General features: G+C 43.6%; 1 long non-coding RNA gene and 1 pseudogene across 1 annotated transcript in view; both read right to left on the bottom strand.

Annotated features, from left to right (window-relative positions):
* LOC148758295 (uncharacterized) overlaps nt 1-21,051 on the bottom strand; it is a 61,519-nt gene that overhangs the window by 5,713 nt on the left and 34,755 nt on the right. The window lies entirely within an intron of this gene.
* On the bottom strand, nt 10,977-11,446 carry LOC141567131 (large ribosomal subunit protein uL30m pseudogene; annotated as a pseudogene).

The following is a 21,051-nucleotide window of genomic DNA, read 5'->3' as shown; positions in this document are numbered from 1 at the left end:
TGCTTGTCTTTGAGCAGGAGGTAGGAGCAGATGGCTTCTGGGAGTCTCTCCAGTTCCCAGAACTTGTGTTTGAAGGTTTGTGTTTCCTTTTTGCAACAATTTATCATGTAAGGAGAAGTCAGGTACTTGTCACCTCTCTTTCTTTTCTAGCATTGTAATTCTTTTTTCTTTTGATCAAGAATTCACTTAGATTATCTGGTGTGTCATTATGGACAGTGAGAACATTTGCTTAGGCAGCCACAAAAATGCCTGAGTTAGACACCTCTCTAGGAATCCTATCTTTGTCACTCCCTAGGTATGTGGCACTGGGCAAGCGACCTAACCTCTCTGTGCCTCTACTTTCTTCTCTGGAAAATAAGAATAATAACAATAATAATACCTACTTTGTAATGTTGTGAAGCATAAAAGAACAGAGGTATGCACCATTTATGGTGCATTTACTCTATCCAGGTCATTGTCCTAAGTGCCTTATTTTTACTATCTTTTTAAAGTTTTCACAGCAACTCTATGAAGTAGATACTATTATTGGCCCTAATATTATAGAGGAGACCATGGAATCACGTAATTATAAATATGTTTCTAGGTCGCTACTTGGTCTTGTTTTTTAATGCCTACACACTATGCCATTAATTTGATGTCCAATGGGACATAGGTTCAGAATTTTTTTATTCTTTCAAATAATTTGATATATATATATAAAGTTAATGCATTCAAAGTTCCAGAGTTCCATTTTGTTATGTCAAATTAAACTCCTCTGGTTCTTTAGGCTAGAAAGATGGTGAATTTTCTTTGGAGTTTTAGCTACTCCCTGTTTCACCACTACTTACGTCTCACCTAACGGTAAAGCTATAAAAACTGGAAACTCTCTATGCATTCGTCTCTTTTTCCAAGTTTTAATTATCTTCCAAAATATGCCTGCTTTCATTCATTCTGTGGAGCCTTCTCATAGTTATTTTAAAACATGTTTTCTAGAGTTTATAGTTGTTGTTTGCAGGATGGTAAGTTGGTTAGGAGTTTAATTTGCCATAATGAAGTAAAATTTGCATGATATAAAATCGTATCTCCACTTTGATTACAGCTGTGTAAAAATTTGTGAATGTGCGTAAAAAGAATTGGAAGGAAACTTGGAAAAAATAACAGTGGTTTACTTTTTAATGTAGTCTATTCTTTATCTTTCTTTTTTTTTTTTTTTAAAGGATTTCTGTTGTTCATGCAGTAAAGTCTGGTGCGGTTAAAAATAATTCAGGGAGAGAAATATTAGATTCAAATGCTATATTGAATTTTGAACAGAGTATTGGAGGAAAGAGGAGATGAAACAGAGTCTGATTCTGGGCAGCGAGCGAAGTATCACTGGCCAAGACTTCCAAGAGAGGGGTGGAGAGGCAGACACCAGTCAGGATTAGAAACGTGTACCTTGGGGCTTGGAACACATTCTCTTCCCTCTGAGGGCCAATGTTTCTGCCCTCATGGGAAATGTAACTTCCTGCTTTAAAGACAAGTAGCTCAGAGTGACCCCTAAAGTCATGGACTTTACATGGGCCCTCCAAAGCATGCCGATAAATTTGGAGAAGAGAATCAGAAACATATGGATTAAATTTCGCCTGAAATTATACACAGATTTTAATAGAGAAGAACATTCTCAAGGGAACAAGCATGTTTTGGATTCCTCACCCAAATCCCAAACATTTAAGAGATGCTTTTGAAAAGTTTCTTTAAAAAGGAAATAAGAAAAAAAATACCCCAAACCCTCCTGAGTCTCAGAACTTGAAAAGAAGCTGAATTATTATAGCTTTTCCATAGCTTGTCCCCAGCCACTCTTTCTATATAATGAAGGATTTTCCTGGTATAATATTGCCTCAGCAGTGGTCAAAGGAAAAAACAAACAAACAAACAAACAAAACATGGCCTGCATCTAAGATCTGTCCTCTGCCATTTACCACTTTTGAGAACTGGGAAAGTTTATTTTAGTGGCAGGAGTTTTGGTTTCCTCGTCTGTAAATAGGTGACTGTATCTTATTTGTAGAGTTATAGATGAGAGATTATACCTGCAATGTTTCTGTATAAAATTTCTAGCCAATAGTTAGTCCTTGATAAGGCTCTGGCAACTACTATTACATTACTAAATAAATCTGTCCATGCAACATAGGGTTTTCCTTTTTCTCTTAACATATAGTAATTTCTTTCTAGCTAAATTGCTATTTAACTTACTGTTTGCAATAGAAGAAGGGAGAAGCTGAACACTGAGCTAGAGAATTGGTTAAATATGCTATTTTTAAGTCATCAGAACTGGATTTATATTCTGCCTCTATTAGTTATTGACTTTGTCAAAGAATTTAACTTCTTTTATCTGTAAAACGAGAGGAACTTCAATGTGAAGATGAAACGAAACAATGGATGTAAACTGATTGACACAGTACCTGGAAGTAGTAATTGCTCATAAAATGGGAACTCTCATGATGACCCCCATCATCAGTGTTCTCTTACACGACAAATATTCTTGCCTTTACCATTTCCTACCTTAAATATCCCAATCTACTTAGTTAGCACAAATCACCATCTAAAATCAAACACCACATACAAATATACTAAATACCTGGCGTCTTCCTTCCTTCTCTTTTTGGGTCAACTCTACTTACTATTACTCTTCAAATTTACCCCTAGGAAACATTTGCAGCTACATTTTGCTGGAAAGATGGTATCTAACCATAGATGCCTTACAAATAAATTCATTATTACGATGGAAATGAAAAGTTTTGATGTCATAGTGGATGATCCTTAAATGAGCCAGTTTCTTCTTGAGAAGTTTGTTGGAGCTCGTCATAGCATGTAAGTGCCGGAAGGTACCTTGGAGGCAATCTTTTGACAGATGTTTATTGACCACCTGCTCTGTGCCCAATGCTGTGTAAATGTAGGACGAAACAGGAAAATGTGTAAGATACAGTCCCTGAGCTCAGGGAGCTCCAAGTAAGCAGGATATTAAAGGCCACTAACAAGCAAAATCTCCCCAAGGAATCTTAGGCAGGGGACATTAACTGACTTGGCCTAGGGAACAAAGGAGGAAAAGACCCAGTGATACTTTACATGAATTATCTCATTTAATTCTTATAACATCCTTGTAATTCTTGTAACACATGCACTTTATTATCTCCATTTAACAGATGAAGAAACCGAGACTCGCAGAGGTTATATAATCTCTTCTACTTAAAACAACAACAACAACAACAAACAGTAAACTGATTCGATGATTGTGCTGAATGTCAGATGCAGGCAGAAGCAGGAAAAGCCTTTCCACTTTGCCCATTTGTGAAATGGGTTAATAACTACTAACAAGCCAGGAACAAAGGAGACAAAGTGGGATCTTCTATGGGAAATATATACACATGTATATTTCTTATGGTTAGAATACTATAAAAATGTTGCAGCTCATACTCAATTTTGATCTCTAAGTTCTTTCCTCTTTCTGTGACAACTTCCCTAAATCAAGCCGGCTCCTAAAAGAGTGCTCTGAATGTACGAGAAACATCATCCTACTTCACATAATAAAACACCATCCCGTCTACATGCAGATCGTTTTTCCAATAATATTGCAGTGACAAAAATCAACAAGTCTCAGCGTTGAAACAACTTAGTCATTAAAAATACATTAATGGCTCATTATTCAAGATACTGTACTAATCCTGCTCATTTCCTATTAAAACTTATTAAATACCAAAAGCCTAATCAACCAGAAGTAGTGTTCAGTGGCCATAAAGAGAATGCTCCATTAAAGAAAAAAAGAATTATGACAAAAATGGCAATTATAATACATTGCATTTCTTGGGCACTGAGCTCCTCCAATAGTGGAATGGCTTTGTAATTCATATAGAAAAGGATTGAGGATGCAATGTGTTCAGAAGTAAAATTAAAGGGGTGTGTGTGTACGGCAGCAAGCAATAAGGTCTTCAGGGCTTTTCAGAATACCCCAGAAAAGAGAAACTACTAAAAGTCCTTCTGCAACGAATTTTCTTTTCTTTTCACCACTATTTTAATATCTGCATATCTAAATGATCGAACCAACTCTGAGCCACCTGGCAACCAGAATTCTCCACTCTACTACATACTAGCCCTGTGCCTTTGGACATGCTAACACTTTATTTGGCCTCCAAGCCTGAGTGTCAGGTTTTAAGTGTTACTCTTTGGGTCTCAGTAAAATCACACTGAAATAATACATCATGCTTTATAGAGGTTGTGCTGAGACTTAAGATTAATGGATGTGGAATATAGGCACATAGTAGGCAGACAATAAATGTGGTATTACTGTTCTTACTCCCACTAGGTGAGAGCTTTAAGGGCAGGAGTTATATCTTATTTAACTTTGTAACCACAACACTAGCACTGTGCCTGGAATATGGTAGATATTTAGGAAATGTTTATTGTACTAAACTGGAGTGTCTGACCTGTAAGACCCCTCTAAGCATCATAGCATCTGGTTCTCTGTGGGTGCCAAATAAATGTTTACTCTTGACTAATCAAGAAGAACGTACTGATTATTGATTAGATACTGAGCTCTGTTTTCACCCTAAAGGAGCTTAAAATTGACTTGGAAAAATCAAGAATTATACATATGAAACAGTAAGAGAACACTGCGTAAGAGTGGTCTCCATTTTTCTTCCCTGCGTAACATCCATTGCCTCTTTTTCTGGCAACAGACTCTGGTTTTCCTTGGAATTGCCATCCCACACTCCATGTGCTTAGGAGCTGTTAAGTATTCGCCAGGAAAAATATACTAGTAAAGAATTTAACACTGGTCATTTCTGCCATGTGGCTATTGGAGCTGCTCAGTCATGTGACTCAGCCCTGACCAATTAGAAGCATCACATTTCTGTGGCCACAGAGTTTGACTCAAAGTTAGGCAGACTGTTATTAGAGACTTGCTAAAAATGCTCTCTGTGGACCAAATTCTTACAGAAGTTACAGATTACTCTGATAAGCTCAAAAGATACATTATTAGCAGGACATACAGGGAGACAACAGGCTGTCAGATGTTTAAAGACTTCGACTTCTTGAGATGTCCCAGTTCCCCATGGAAGATGCTCTTGGGTTGGTGGTGATGGAATTGGGCCCATCAGGTATGAGCTTCTGAGGGGGCTCATTGAGACATCATGGTTGCAAAAACTGACTTCATCAAGTCTAGTCAATTTCTTAGTTCTCCAGGAATATCAGCATGCTGCATTTCCCACAAGTTACATAATAAGAATAACCAAGTGTTCTTATGCTGGTGCCACAACCATGTAACAATGACAATCATCTCTGGGGTTCGGGAGAAGGTGAGCACAGCAGGCCAACAACAGACACGTGTCCACGCAGAGCCAATGAGACAGACTCCTAGGAGGGGACTCTGTGGAGCTGCTGGGAAAGAGAGAACTGCTTCCTGCGGATGCTCTTAAGAGGACAAGATTGAGCGTGGAGCTGCTGGCAGCCATCACGCCATCCCAAAGTGGGGATGTGAAGAAAGAAACCCACCCAGAGGAGAGAGGTGGAAAGAAGTCCTGATGCTATCATTTGAGCCTAAGATCCAGCCATGCCAGAAGTGAGATTTACCCCTGGACTCTTCAGTTTTCCAGCTAACAAAATGTCCCTTTTATTTTCACTTAGGACAATTTAAATTGTAAATTATCACTTGCAAGCTACAATACAAACAAATGCGTGACTCAGGTTACAAATGTGGTGATTTCAGAGAATGGAGCCGAAATGAGAATAACTGGGTGAACTTCTTGAAGCACATGGAACAGAGATTGCTCTTTGTGTGTGTGTGTGTGTAATCTTAGTTGATTTTTTTAAAAAAAATTTTTTAAAATTTTTATTTAGTCATTTATTTTTATTAGTTTCATGTGTACAAAACACTGTAGTGGTAAGACATGTATCATTTATACCCCTCACTAAGTGATAACACTCCTCCCCGAATCCACTACCCCTCTGACATCGCATACAGCCGTTACATTTCCACTGAGAGACTGCTCTTTGAAAACTAGAGCATTTTGGGGTTTGAACAAAAGGAGGATGCTACGTGCTGGAACAAATTTATAAACACAGCATGGAAGAGGAAAAGAGAAAAACGGGAATATGGAAACAATCTGGTATGACAGGAAGGGCACTGGACAGACGGTCAGGGTTCTAGTCCTTATTCTGCCACCAACCACCCAGGTGGCCTTAGAAAGACCACTTTGCCTTTTGGGGACTCAATTTCCCCTTATGTCAATGCACAGAATTGGACTTATAGATCTCTAAGAATCTCTCCAACTCTACCTTCTCTGGGTCTATGAATCTTAAAAGGCTGCTCACAGTCCTGTAGATTTAAACATCTCAGAGTTACTAAAATGCTCTTGGAATACAGATTATCTTTGATCTTTTGTCTTCCCTTCTACCTCCCACTTTTTATCCACTTGACAAAGAACAATCTCGTTCCTTCATGTTCTGAATGAAATGGAAATGGACAAGCTACATTCACTGAAAAGCCCTGACTTTTTTAAGCTTTGAAAGCACTTGATTGTGCCCAGAGAAAGCTCATGTCTGAGTGAAGGTGATGAAAGCCATGGGATGACGCTGCCTGGTTAATTTCCTTCTGTGGAGATTAAAGCCTGAGGGACGAAGGTGGAGGAACTTTGCTCTTTTGAGCCATCATTCCATGCCCCTTCCCTTTCTGGGGAAAAGGCTTTGGCACCCAGGTCTAAATTAAGATCTAAGCTGTACTGCATGCAAATCAGATACCCAGCTACTAGTGGCACAGTTGTGCAGCCTGTACATTTGCTGAAGTAGCATCATATAGCCTCAAAAGAAACAACTTCCTGTTCCTAATCCAATGAAGACAGACACCAGCTCTCACATAGATTCACATCTTTGGTTGGAATGTGTTCTAGGTTCAAACTGTTGCAGAAAGACTTGGAAAACTAATTAGAACGCTTCATACTGGGTTTGAATGAGAGACTTACACAGGCATATATCCCTGAACTTCAAGTCCCCAAGTCATAATATAATTCTATTATTAATATTTATTTGTTTATTTACTACCTGTCACCACCCTGAAGGCAGGGACTTCATCTTGTTTACCACTGACTACCCGAGCCTGGCACAGAGTAATTGATCAATAAATGTTTATTGAATGAGTGAATGAACAAACGTTCATTTGAAATAAGTGATTGATGTGAGCTCTTTTAATTAACAAGAAACATAAATAGTTGTCTCTCAGAGTTTTTGATCAGATGAGCAAACCACAGCTACCCCACAGGGCTGAAATAATTCTAGCCCCAAACAAAGACATCTGACATTGCATGTACCTTCGTTGAGGATAAATGTGCAGTCTTATCTGGCTTTTGGAAATATTGAAAATAGTTCATGGTCCTAGGGATTCAGAGAACCCAGTTTAGGCATCTTGATCTCTTTGAACTCTTTCATTTTGCATGTAATGCATAGAAAAAGATTCTGTGCTTAACAGATGCCCAAGACTTCTGCTTAGAGAAGCTCTGGTGTAAATGAGATGATGCTTGTTTGGACATACCTGCTTGGCCAGGTGAGTCCCTAGAGTCCATGAATGTTGGCCAACCCCGATGCTTTTGAGAAAGGTCCAGAAGTGCTGTACTCAGGCCATTTTTGGGGTCCTGGGGGAAGGAGAAGAAGAATTGAGAGAGCTGACCAGATGGAGTGAGGCTGAACTGTGTGCCGTGAGTCCTTCTGTGACCTTGCACATTGTTTTAAAGTCACTAAACCCATGGACTCTTAGTTGTAATTTTTTTTTTTTTTTGATGCACAGGATCTGAGTTTCTCATTTGGGCATGATGGTGTGGATGAACAGAGCAAGTACTTGCAGATAGATCTGAGGTCAAAGACCCTCATGCTAAGGCATGCCCTTGAGGATTTGGAGAAATTATGGTCTCCCACCGGCAGTGGATAGGGGCTGCTTGAGTCAAGGTTATTTAGATGTCTGAGGGATGGGTAGCCTCAGCTGACATGGGGGCTGCATGCAGATGAGGAAGCTGAGGCAGCAGGATGTTGGTTAAAACAAACAAACACAAACAAAACACAACGCAATACAACAAAAAGATTCTGGTTTTAGGACCAGACGCCCTGTAACTGAGCCTGAATCCCAGCTGTCATACCAATTCCAACGGCCCATACGTCAAAAGGCCTCTGAGCCTCCATGTCCTCTGTCCCTACCTCAGAAGCTTGTTATGAAGGTGACAGGAGAGGAACCCTGTCAGCTCTTAGCACAGAGCTCAACAAGTGGTTCACAGTATTCTGAGCTCCAGGGATTTGCCCAAAGCATCAGACGAGGGAGTGCCCCAACGAGGACCAGAACCTGGCCCTCCTGCCACCGGGTTGGGTGCTCTTTTCCCAGACTCTGAGGCTGCTTCCCTACTTTCAAGGTAACAGCACAGACGGAAGTGCCAGCTTTGTGTTTTCCGAAGGCCCAGCTGCTACATGATAGATAACATCCTGCCCAAGTCCTTTCTAAAAGCCAGGACATCAGAGTGATGTTAAATACTAGCAGTGAATTATGACTTCCTTGTATTTATTAGGACAACACTATAAATGGGAAATTGTTGTGGTGTCCTTGGGGAGATGAAGAATTTAATTTCATGGGAATTCCATTGTAATCATTAGGACTCTCTTTGCTGAGGAGAATCACATTATCACCTGACTTGTGACATGACATTCATAGTCTTGTTGAAGCTGTTTGCAGTGTGGATGGGCTGCTGGCTAGAGTAGCTGGAACTTGGAACTCCAGTGAGGCAGTGACGCTGGGAAAGGGTCTTGCTGGACAGGCAGCCCAGCTGTCTGTCTGACACGCTCGATTTCTGGTACGGACGTGGGAGGATCATTTCCCATCTTGGGGTGTAAGTCAATGAAAGCAAACGGTTTCAAGGTTTGGCTTAGACAGATTTTCAAGGCCCTTCCAGCTGTTGCATTCTAGTATTCTAATAACTCGAAGCCAATCTCATAGCTGGTCAAAGGGAAGTAATTTCTTTGCTGACATTTGCTTTGCGTGCGTGCTCTTTGCATAGGGTCTCCGTGTCTGCATGCTGACTGCCCAGTAGGCAGCTTTCCATTTTCAAAGTAAAATTCCAGGCAGCAGAACTCTGAGTGAACAACTTCAAATTGTCCAGTCACCCAGGATCCTTCTCCCGACCTTGCGCTCTGTTCCTGGGCTCTGCCCGGGCCTGTCCAAGGGGATTCAACTTACATGGATTCACATTAGGTCTTGTTTGAAGATGACAGATCTCTTAGGGCCACAATGAGGAAAATATTGGGCTTTACACGTGAAAAATTGTATGAGTTTTAGTTGATGTCATTTTTTCCCAGAGAAAACTTAATTTTCGTCCAGCTGCCTATCCAATCAGTGATGGAGATGTGTCTGAACTAAGTTACCGGGGGATTGTCTATTTCCAGTTCGTCCTTATTGTTGGTCTTAACTGAAAGCCTGGAGGTTTCATGAGGGCCCCTCATCCTTACGTCTATCTTTGTCTCTCCAGCTCTGTGAGACCTAGTGTTTTAGCTTCTGAGCAGCTGCTCTCTACTTGATTTCTGGGCTTGTCACTCCCACCTGGCTTAGGACGTAGCAAATTCCCAAAAGTAGAAAGTGGCACAAAATCTCAGTCTTACTGCTCATGCTCTGTTGGTGACTGCTCCCCAAACAGAGCAGGCTTGATGTTGGAGGAAGGAATGAGACTGTATTTACCAGGTCAGGGGAACAGCCCTGGCCGGGAGTTGGAAGCCATGAGTTCTAATGGTGAGATGAGTAACCTTGGGCAAGCGTTTGTCTCCTCTGGGCCTGCGATTTGCATTCAAAATATGAAGTCATTGTCTACTTGTTGGCTGAACACCTGTTGAATGAATAAATTACAGAGCACTTACTAGGTGCCAGACCCTGTGCTACATGGTTTCTATCAGTACTTTAATTTCGTTCTCTCATGTAGCCTCATGAAATTTCATAGGTGGCGAGCCCTGGCCTTGTCTGGTTCAGTCACTTGTCTGAGGCCGCACAGTAAGTGATGGAATTGACCTCCCTCTCCTCTGGTTCCAAATCACTCTCTAGCCTGACTTCCCTGTTCCTTGGCTTTAATATTCCAACACTCCAAACGTCCCCACTGACATAGTCACAATGCTTCCTCAGCTTCTGGCACTCCAGGGATGAGGTTGGACTCTGGGACAGCACAGTCACGTGACCTGAGAGAGACAACCCCCCCCCCCCCCCCCCCCCCCCCGCCCAAACCTGGCTGCTGCATTGGGGCCTTCTCGGTTTCCCAGTCTTGCCCCGGGAAGTCCTTTAAGCATGAAAAGAGCAATTACAACTGCAATCAGAGGCGCCTGAATCAGATTCCTTCCCATTAAATATTTTGACTCGCTTGCCACTTACTTGAGCTCTAATCTATATTTATGTCTTCGTCTTTCTGAAACGGATTTCGGAAGGGATGGGAGACGTGGCAGCAGGGATGGAAGCTTCTCTTTAGTAGACAATTAGTTAGGATTGTTTACTGCAGGCTGATTTTACCCTTAGGTAATTCTGGGGCCCCTTCTTCTTGTTGCCCCTAATAACATTAATTATGATTTCAGCTGCCAGAATTTGGGCTGCCCCCTGTAATGATGTGAAATTAGTTGGTGATTCTGAAGCAGCAACCATGTCATTGTCATTCGAATATTAGAACCTGAAAGTTGCTTGGCTAGAGGTCCCCAGTTAGGATGCGGCTTTAATGGCTGTATGATCCCCATAGTACCTCCTTTCCTAGTGGAACGGGAAAAGGTAGAAAGGGCAGTGGGAAGGGGTAACCACTAGGGTCTGACAAGCTCAGATCTGCAGAGGGGAGGGAGACCAGTGTGGCAATTGCTTTCTTTTCGTTTTTTATTTTATTTTTTGGTATTTAAAACATATTTTAATGAAAAGAGTTTCTCACCATCTTTACATAAAAACGATTGGCATTTTCTAACCTGACACTGCCCTGGCATTAGGACTTAATTGCTTCCTGGTGCACAGTGTTTAGATGCCACCACATTACTGGTTCCCCAGGGCTCATGAAGCATGGGTGACACAGGTCCTCTTCTGCGGGAAGTCCTTGTGGCAACTTCAGGAGCTGGATTCCTACCAATGTTTAACCACTTTCAGTTTTGGATTCACTGAAGGGCTATTCATGTGAAATTGAGAAGTATGTGCTTTTCCTAATCCAAGCATCTTTATTGTAATGTTTTCCCAATATGGATGCCTTTTTGTACCTTATATTCTGGTAACAATATGCAGTTTAGGAGGGTGCTGTGGATCTCCCTATATGTTTCATGAGCTGCAACACTATACCTGGAACTGCTTCCCTGGTCAATTTGCGATGATCCAGTCTGTACAAATGAAAGATGCCATGTCTTTTGTCATGGTGGGTAGTCTTCCTGTGGGCTTCTGAAATACCGAGCATCAAATACCCACCATGAGGGTGGTGACTGTTCTCTTCAAAGGCCCCTGAGGGAAAGCTGAGCAGACAAAGGACCTTGCCTTCTTAATATTAACAGTAACTATCATTTGAGAGTTTGCTCTGCGGTAAGCACTGTCATCATTCCCACTTTATAGATGGAAACATGAGGCTCAGTGAGGTGATACAGTATGTCCCCACTCACTCCTTTGGTAAATGGCAGACTTGGGATTCATTCTCAAGCTCTACAACTAGGGCTCATATACACTCAACCACTGTCTCTACAAATTCAGATTTGCAAAGTCAAGTCATCAAGATCACAGGACAGCAGATGGGCATCTTGGGATAATAGCCTTGCCCATAGCCATTTATCTAGGGCTTATGGTAAACCATCACTGTACTTGCGTAACTTTAGTTTTATATAACTTGAATATTGTGTAATTTTATTTAATTCTCACAGAGTTGTTAACGAAGTGGGTACTATTATCATTCCAATTTTATAGATGAAGAAACTTAGGTACAGAAGTAAGAAGTGACATGCTTGTGCCATGTGGCTAATAAACGGTAGGGCTTGGGTTCAAAACTGTATTTTATTTCATTTTCATTATTCCACTCTCAACATCAATGACTTGGAAATGTCTTTATCTGCTGGAGATTTAAGTTAGGGGCATTTTCATGAATCTAAAAGCAACGTTCTTATTAGTAAGCCTTTCCAGACTTCTCCTTTGTAGGAATACAAAGCAATGAGTTTTATACCATGAGCTGTGAGTTTCTCTTTATATCTTAAATCCATATGGCCCTAAAAGCATACATTTTGTGGCAGGTACAGAGCTTGTTGCTAACTCCAAGTCTCTTGCTTTCAGGGCTCAGAGCACATCACTCTGTCCTCAGAGCCTACGGGGGGGGCTCACCCAGGATGGCCCAGATGGAGTCCTTGGCATGTCCTCCTCTGCTCCCTTGGGCCCTGGGCCCTTCCCTCTTTTGGAAAACTCTCTCTCCACACCAAACTGTCACCTGATAGCCTCCCATCTTTCTTTTCTGAAAAGTCTTCATTTGACTTACGCTTTTCACCCCAAAAGCCCTTGTCTCTGTATTTCCCCCTTTAGTTGGCGCACTGGAAAGAAGCGCATGCTCTCTTCAAAACATAATCAGATTATTTCCTTCTTGCCTGGGGTGAGTTTCCCTCAGAAAAGAAAAATGGCTAAACACGCTGAGTGATTGTGGATAAAAGGAAAAGTCAGCACAATCATTTCCTGATATACATGATAACACCTGGAATAAATGAAAGCAGCAGAGTGATAGATTCTGGGTAACGGGATTTTCTGGATACTTCAGGATCCATCTTCCTCCAGGGTCTGAGCCGCTTTCCTGCTTCTGTGAGAGTAGCACACCAGACACAGTGACTTTGCCGGTTGAGGAGTTCACGTAGTACTGAGGCCATTGCTCTGAGCAGCCACAGGACCCCTGGGCCTACCCAAGCCTAGGGATTCCTTCCCTCGGGAGACGAGAGCTATCTAAAGCGTTTTGTCTTCTCGCTTCATTCCTGTCACCTGGAGATTTTCTTTCTTGATGTCCAGCCAGAATGTTTTGTTAAAAATTAAAAACAATCTGCAGCCTGACATTTCTCACGTTGAGGGGGCAGGGCTTCTTGCTTCAGTTCACTCTGCCATCTTGACAGGACGTTGACCGTGTGTGTCCCAGTAGCTAGTACTCAGCCTTCAGGACCTTAGTGAGGGCAGAGGTCTCTCTTTCTCTTTCTCTTTTTTTGCAGAGTTTGTCCAATAGCCCATTTCACTGATGTGAGCAGGAAGAAGGAGAAGCTTTGAAAGTTTAGCACCTACTACTTACTTCTTTTAATTCTGACAACAAACCCAAAATATAAGCATTAGTTATCCACACCATAGAGCCTGGGGAAACTGAGGCTCAAAGAGCTCAAGTAAGTCAACCAAGTTCAGCGAGGAAGTGGCTCAATTTAGGATTCTCCGCCTTTCCTGCAGTTGCTCTTCCCACTCATCCCATTGACTGGGATACAGAGCAAACCTGGAAAACTCACCCTCCCGATCTGCAATAGTCCTTCTTCCTTTAGGCAGTGGCCTTTAGCAAGGGTGGGCCACTGGATGCCTGGCAAAGGTCCGTTCTGGAAAGGTCTAATGGCACCAATACTGCCACCGATCGGCCCAGTCTAGCACATCCCTCCATGTCCTGAGCTCTGCCACCTGCCTCCCTCCCTCCCCCGCATAAGCTTTCCTTTAATAAGGAAACAATTTTCTTATAATCTCTAATATGAGTTCATTTCCCAAACCAGTGATGCCTGGCTATGCAGCTTGGCCAATCTGGTAACATTTCTGAACTTAATTCACTCATCTGTATACAGAGACTTGTAATTCCTCACATTAACATACAGGGTCCCAAGCACATTCTCCTGGTTTTATTTTATCTCCTGGAAGCAAAATTAATAATAACAATAATAAAAAGCTCACAGTGAGTGAGCACTTATGTGCCAGGAAACAAATCTGTTTATATTCACGTTCTAGTTTATCCTCACAACACCTCTATGGAGAACATATTTCATTATTTCCATGTTAAGGACTAGGAAACTGAGATTAAGTAATTTATCCAAAGTCATGTATCTAAGAAGTGAAGGAGAATGAATTAAGAGTTCAAATACATGACTACTACCTTCTAATTCCTACCAGATTATAAAGTGTTCTTCCCATTTTTCAGGTGTCAAGAGATATACTTGTACCTAATTCACACATCAGCATAATAAGGGGTTAGAACCAGCCTGGAGCTTAACTTTGTGGATAGGACTGTGACACAATCACATCCTCTCCGCTCAAACTCGGAAGGATGTGGAGACTCAGAAATTTGATGCTGGTGACTCTATGAAAAAAAAGCTCCATTCGGATGAAGCTTCCAGACACAGCCCCTCCCCACCAAAGTCTGCCTAGGTCTTTCCTCAAGTGGCCGTCCCTCCCTGTTGTCACTGCTCTCTGTGAGCTTGCTGGATCTGTGCCTGTGCCCAGGCGTGGGAGTTAGAGGCTAAGCTGCCCTCACACCCGTGGGGGCCCTTCCATAGCCTCCCGAGCCTGGACTGTGGCCCGAGGCCCCAGGACCCAGCTCTCCCAGAAGGCACTGCTCCAGGCGGCAAGGTGCCAACCACGGCGGGGTGGGCTAAGGCTGGGGCGGGAGAGGAATGAGTAGAGACACAGCTTAACTCTATGCCCTGACCTTGGCACGGAGAGACATTTTGGGGAGTCTGAGTCCCAGAGACCAGCCCCAGAAGCGGTCAGCGATTTTAGATTCTTGACTTGGCCCCAAGTAGCCTCCTGCTGGATCTGCTGATGTCTCTATTGCCAAAAAGTCCAAGGATGACACGAGTCCTCTCCCGTGGAGCCCTCTTGCCCTGAGCCCCCTTGGATGAACACACTGGGGCCCTGCACACGAGAACATGTCCTCTAGGCAGCGTGTATCACTCAAGGAGGTCAACTGAGGCCGGAAGGGGAGCTGGGGGTGAGCAATACCAAACTCTCAAGAGTTGATGGTTCTGTTCTATGCTTCAACTCCCCCCGCCATCCCTTCAACTCTTTATCTCTTTTCTCTCCCATCACAGAGCCAGGCCATTCTGGGTTCAAATACAAGTACCACTTGTAACCAGCCATGTGGCTGTTGGAAAACTACTTAACCTCTCTGTGCCTCAGCTTATTTTACTTATAAAATAGGTATGATAAAAATCTTTATAGTTTCTGAGAATTAGAAATAGAGTATGTTGAAAGCCAAATATTTCATAAATGGCAAGAATTATAATAATTTAGTATTACTATTATGTGGCATGGTAAGGAAACTAACTACAGGATTTCACTTCATCTACCAGGTGTGTCATTACAGATCAAGACTTTTTAGTATAAGCCCCTAATCCAGGTTCAAAGGCTTTTAAGGATAAACATGTAGGCATTACAGCTATGGAAACACATTGCCACGACCACATGAGGGTCAATCACACATGGCGCCATCTGAGCCTGCAGATGTCTCTGTTACTCTGGGTCTCTCTAGATCCCTGGAAACTTACATGTTCCTTTATCTGTCGCTGAACAAGTTACACACATTCACAGACCACTCTTCCCTTGGGCCCATTAATCCTGAAGTGAGCGGAAAAATGAATTGTAAGTTCATTGCCTAAGTCCAGAGAGAGCAAGAAACCCATGTGATGACGGACAGACTCAGCGTGCCTATCCGCAGAAGACGCTACTGGCTGATGAAGCTAATATGAAGACATGTTGGAGATGCAGTAGCTTGAGGGGGCCATCCCTGGGGAAGGCTGGTGTCACTAGTCCCTGGCCGGTTACAATTCCATATTACAGTCTACCCCACATCACACCATGCCCCCTTGTTCTCCAATCAAGTGACTGTCTGTGCGTCACACACAAGGAACAGATAACCAGATCCTAAAACTGGGAGATCAGAAGGCTAGCTTTCCAAACTTGGAGACTTCACAAGGTCAGGGAGGGAGGGTGCTGGAGCTCCAAGGGCAGGAGGCAACACATAGACTGTATGTTCTTAAATGTTCAAGGTGAATTATTCACTATTAGGAATGGAGAGCTGGAGGGAGGGAGGGAGGGAGGGAGAGAGAGAGAGAGAGAGAGAGAGAGAGAGAGAGAGAGAGAGAGAGAGAGAGAGAGAGACTGTTATCTGAAATTAAAATCCTTCCGCTGAAGAAGCACACATCTGGAACTCATTCCTGGCAGCAGCGGACTAGCTCTCTACCAGGACCTTGCCCAGCCACTGAGCTAGTGACTAAATGCAGGCTGTGCTTTGCAAGGGGCGGATAGACTGTTTCTCTGATAAATATTCCTGCCAAAGTTCGTTTTTGAGACATGATTCACAAATATACAGTATTCCAGCAAAAAAAAAAAAAAAAAGTACAGAATGTCCTCCTGGGGTTGACAAGCAAATAGTTTCATAAATAACCCTCTTGACACGTGCAAGATGTTAACATTTTTGAGGTTTTAGGCAGGGGCAGACATGGATTTAATTGCTCGATTCAGTTTGGAGCCACACTGGCCGTGGACGTTACCTCTTGGGGGCCAATGGAAATCTTTTTCCTGGCTTGAGAGAGTTGGGGTTGCTTGTCAGCACTGAGGACAAAGGCCTCTCCTCAGAAGATTCCGGGCCAGTGCAGGGCACTACACAGGTGAGTCTGACCAGATAGGTAAGCGAGGGGGCCGACACTGGGGCACGAATAAAATGCAGTCCCTTAGGTGAGAGGAGGGCTGGCCTGAGCCACGATACGAGCTGTTTTAGAGTGTCCAGCACCAGGCAACATTTATATGGAAGAGGGAGAAAATTCCAAAGATGCCTCCTATTTCGATAGTAATTAAAAACAAAAAAATGTAAAAGAAAATCTGGGGCCAATCCTGGAGTGTGTTATATCAAACACGGAGTCTAGGGAGGTTTTAGTATCAGAAGTTTGATTAAATCTTCAGTAGCAGAAGCACAAGTGGGTCTTTCGTGGGACAGATTGAGGTTTGTGAAAATACGTTGCACGTTGACTCTACGACATTGCTAGAATTCCCCTCTCTGAAGTCCATCGAGGCCCAACCTATTCGTTTGCAGTATTATCTGGGCTTAATGAATGAGGACATTATACTCTGGAGCATCATCACAATCAATCTGCACCATGCTGTAAGTTTTTCCCAGCCCACACCCACAGCTGCCACTGAACACTGGGTAGCCCTGTGCGATAAACAGGGCAGGCACCACCAGGCCAATTTGCAGATAGAAATGCAGAGGCCAGGTGAGAGGAAGATAATTGCCCAGAAGTTTTATCAACGAATGGCTTGATTTATCAGATGTGCTAGGAAAGCAGAGAGCAGGACCAGGAGGAAATGAGCTCTAGAACAGGAAGATTTTGATGGGGGACAATGACAGGAAGGCTCTGAGCGTGCCGGGGACTCCGTTGTGATGGGAGGCAGACAGCATCCAATGTTCATGCCTTCACCAGGCGTTGGGAAGATAACCGGCCACATCAGTAACCCCACACTCCCTCCCTGGTGCTGCAGCTGGTGGCAGACACAACATCACCGTGATGTTTGGAGGTGTGAAAAGGGCTCTTGCAGGTCTCATTTGTGATGTATTGACAGATTGCATGGCAGCCTGATCTAAAGACGGTTCTGAATTTACCTGTGAAGACAGGAGCTTTAAACAATTTTTAAAAACAGGATAAGCTATTTCTCTATTCTCTCATTTCCTAGGTATATAGTATTTCCGCACATTGACTAAAAGGTCTACATCAGTTTGCAGTGGGTGTTGAGATAAAGATAACAGTAATAACCACGGGCCTCTGACAGCTGAGCCAGGTGTGTGCACTTGAGTTAAGCACTTGATATTTGTACCCAGTCTTAAGTGGGCTGGACTCAAGGAGGGCATGCACGAACAGGAGGCCGATCTCTTTTGACCTCCAAATGCTGCACTCCTGAATGCTCTACAAACTCCCTTCCAGCCCCTTGATGACATTTAAATTTAACATCCTATGGATATACCTGAACCTTACAACAACCCAAGCCAGCCAGCTTCAATTATCCCCATTTTAAAGATGAGGACGGTGAAGTTCAGAGAGTTCAACAACTTGCCAAATGACACACAGCAAGGCAGTGGAAAAGTCTGAGTTGGGTCTCACTCTGGTCTGTCTGACTCCAAAGCCAGTGCTCTTGGCATGGGACATGGAAACAGCGAGAAAGACGTTAGCCAACATGTCTGCAGACACAGCGATGTAAAGGTAGACCTGGGGAGGACACACTCTCACATCTGTGTCCTGTGTATATATGTTTTTCTGAACGATTGTCATTTTTTACCTTGAAAAACAATATCTAAAAGCTTTGATTTCATTGTCTATAAGCAACGGCGGGGCTCAGTTAATTCGCATCTCATGAAAACTCAATCGGCTGGCGGTAACTGACAAGCGCAAACGACTGGCCAGGGTGAGAGAGCCCAGGGCAAATACCAATGGCGTCAGAGTTGACAACAGAAGTATGATTAAAGGAGGGGCTAGCCAGAGTTCCCTGGGATACGTCAGTCCTCTCACCTTTCTCCTGCCTGTAGTCAAATCAACAATTTTAACACAACCTGTGAACATAGATTCTCCCTTTCAAAATGGTTCACATCTGTGACCGTTTTTTTCTTTTCTTTTTCATGTGTCCCCTCCAATCAGGCCATCGGAGCAGGGACTGCATTAACAACCCATTTTTACATAAAACTGAGATCTGTGAAGATGAAAGAATCTGGGAGTCCCCCCAGCAGGTGAACGGCAGAGTAAGGCCTGAAGATCCCATTTCCTCACGCAGAGTGCTTCCTTAAGTAAGACTCCTCCACAGTATATTCAAACAGGCCTCAGGAAAGCAAGTGTCTCTGGCTGCCTGTGAAGCTGAGTTCCTGCTGGGCGGCTTCTGTAGGCACAGGGGAGAGCCCTTTCCACCGCCCCAGTCTTGCTTTGTTCAGCCTTCTTGTCTGAACTTTCACTGTATACATTCATTTCCATGCATTTTTTTTTCTTCTATTTAATGCCTAAGCACTGCCTCTCACATTCACTTCCCCTCTGTCCACGAGAAGCTCCAGGAAGAACCATAATTTCAGTAATAACTCCTATTTGTTGAGCACTTACTATGTGCTAGGTGTTTTACATGTATTTTTTCTCAATACTCCCTTCAGCTACTGGATGGAGAAACAAGGACTTCAGGCTCATAGTTTTTTCTCTGAAATCCTGGAGGCCAGGTATGTATCAGAATTTTTCAGTTCTTAGAAAGGTAACATGGGACACCTGCTATATGTTACCCAACACCCTCAGCAGGGTCTGTAGCAGTATCTCGTCATCAAACACGTTCATATTTCTGTGATGAAAGAGGGAAATAGTCCCAAAAGATGGATAAAAGAGGGAAATAGTCCCAAAAGATGGATAAAATAAAGGCTATAGATAGCCTCGTGTTACTATAGGTCGACCTTTGCTGCCAGGTCCATGCAGGCCAAACTCGGTGGACTAACTTGTGGTTTTCAGAGCTCTTTGGACGGTGGAATCACAGCGGAGGGAGGCTGGCCTGTAGATAGTGCTCATTTTACAGACGTAGATACAGAACTTCAGGGCGTGTCCACAGGGATGCTGAGCAGCTGAGCTCGGGTATGAACCCAGACGGCCTGACGCTAGCACCTGCTCCATCAACCACGAGGCCGCCGTCGTACATTTATCCCTGGAAGCATCAGACACAGACATTTGCACCAACAAGCAGTTGCCACTTCCATTCATCGGTGGGTGGGGGAGGACAGCAGAATCTTTGGAATCTCTCAATTCAGTTTGAAGAACATGTATACTCACCCACGTCGGGGCCCGGTCTGCTCCAAATCCTTGCTACTAAAGGACGGGCTATGAACGAGCTCTACCGGCATCAGTGGGGAACTTGCTGGAAATGCAGGATCTCAGACTTCCCCCAAGGCCTCTGAATCAGAAATGCATGTTAACAAGCTCCCTGAGTGGTTCCCCGGGGCAGCAAAGTTTGAGCAGCCCTGCTCTGAAGCTCTTTCCTTGGATGACCTCATTTAATCCTCATGACACCACTATGGTGTACACACTATTGACACCCACCTCAGACGACAAGGAAAGTGAGGTCCAGAGAGATTAAGGAACTCGCCCCAGGTCATACAACTGGTAGGAGTTTCCAGGCATGACCGGGATTGGCCTGGCTCCAGGGTTCAGGCTGTTTGGCCACTACATTGTCCCTTTTTCTTGAAGGTAGGATGTGAAGCCTGGGATGCCCTCAGGGGCATTGGACAAGGCTGCTCTGCTGGATTGGTAAGGAGAGAGATGAAATGCAAAGTGCAGACTGGTGGTTCCCAAGGTGCCTTTCTCTCCACTGTCCCCCACCTGCCCTGCCTCAGCTTCTTTATCAGACTCTAGCAGCCAGGCAGAGTTGTTTATGCCTCTTTTCATTCTCATCCTCCTGGCACATGGTACGATGTCATTTCCTTAGCCCACTTGAATACACGCAGGGCCATGTGACTTGCACTGGCCAATAAAATGGGAGTGAAGTGCTCTGCATCCTTTATGGGTGGTGCATTGAATTGTCAGCCCGACAGTGCAGTGCTCCCGACTCCTGCCATAGTGGTCCTGGGAGCATAGTGGTCCTGGAAGCACATATAGAGATGAGGTCTTTGTCAGCCTGTGCCCCTTTGTCATTTAGACCCCCACTAAATGCATACTGGACAGATCACACAAATGAGAAAGAATCCTTTGTGCTTTTAAGCCTCGGAGATTGGGGGGGGGGGGTGTGTTGTTTGTTACCCTGGCATAACCTCGCCTATCCTGGCTGACTCCCTGACTCCTCTTTCTTTGCTCTGGAGGGACTAATTTATGCTGCAGGAAAGACAGCCAGCAGCTCTGTGGGTGGGAAAAATGTACCTGCTTTTATGTACCCAAGCTAATAGCCTTTCTCTCTACTGCCTGTGAGACTGTCTCTTTTTCCTCTTTTCTTTGTTGGAGCCAAATTTATTTCTGATTTGTTTTCCTTGTTGAACCTCTACAACTCCTTATTTTCCAAGGCTATTTTTAGTGGATCCATTTACCCTGAAGGAAATAGTTCAC

This window comes from Rhinolophus sinicus, chromosome 5, assembly GCF_057876585.1.
Source record: "Rhinolophus sinicus isolate RSI-liver-muscle chromosome 5, RSI-T2T, whole genome shotgun sequence".
In the NCBI taxonomy this organism is placed as follows: Eukaryota; Metazoa; Chordata; class Mammalia; order Chiroptera; family Rhinolophidae; genus Rhinolophus; species Rhinolophus sinicus.
Note: the sequence above shows the minus strand (reverse complement) of the source record. Positions and strands in the feature narration are given on the sequence as shown.